The following is a 215-nucleotide window of genomic DNA, read 5'->3' as shown; positions in this document are numbered from 1 at the left end:
TTTAACCCTTTAAAAAGCCAAGTTTAAGTGTAACGCACATTTTATGTACAAAGACAAATTAAAATGCTTTACATCAAACATTAAAGAAATATTAAAAGATTTAAATAAAAACAGGAAGTTAGAGCTATATTTAGTGTAAAGTAACAGTTTGGATGTACATTTCTGAAGAAATACTATACAAATGCAGCTGAAAACAGGTTTTTTTTTTTTTTTTA

General features: G+C 24.7%; 1 protein-coding gene across 2 annotated transcripts in view; it reads left to right on the top strand.

Annotated features, from left to right (window-relative positions):
• The window catches only part of setd1a (SET domain containing 1A, histone lysine methyltransferase), a 30720-nt gene that overhangs the window by 19701 nt on the left and 10804 nt on the right, over nucleotides 1–215 (top strand). The gene's annotated exons all lie outside the window — the stretch shown is intronic.

The sequence above is a fragment of the Oryzias melastigma genome, linkage group LG8, assembly GCF_002922805.2.
Source record: "Oryzias melastigma strain HK-1 linkage group LG8, ASM292280v2, whole genome shotgun sequence".
Lineage (NCBI taxonomy): Eukaryota > Metazoa > Chordata > Actinopteri > Beloniformes > Adrianichthyidae > Oryzias > Oryzias melastigma.
Note: the sequence above shows the minus strand (reverse complement) of the source record. Positions and strands in the feature narration are given on the sequence as shown.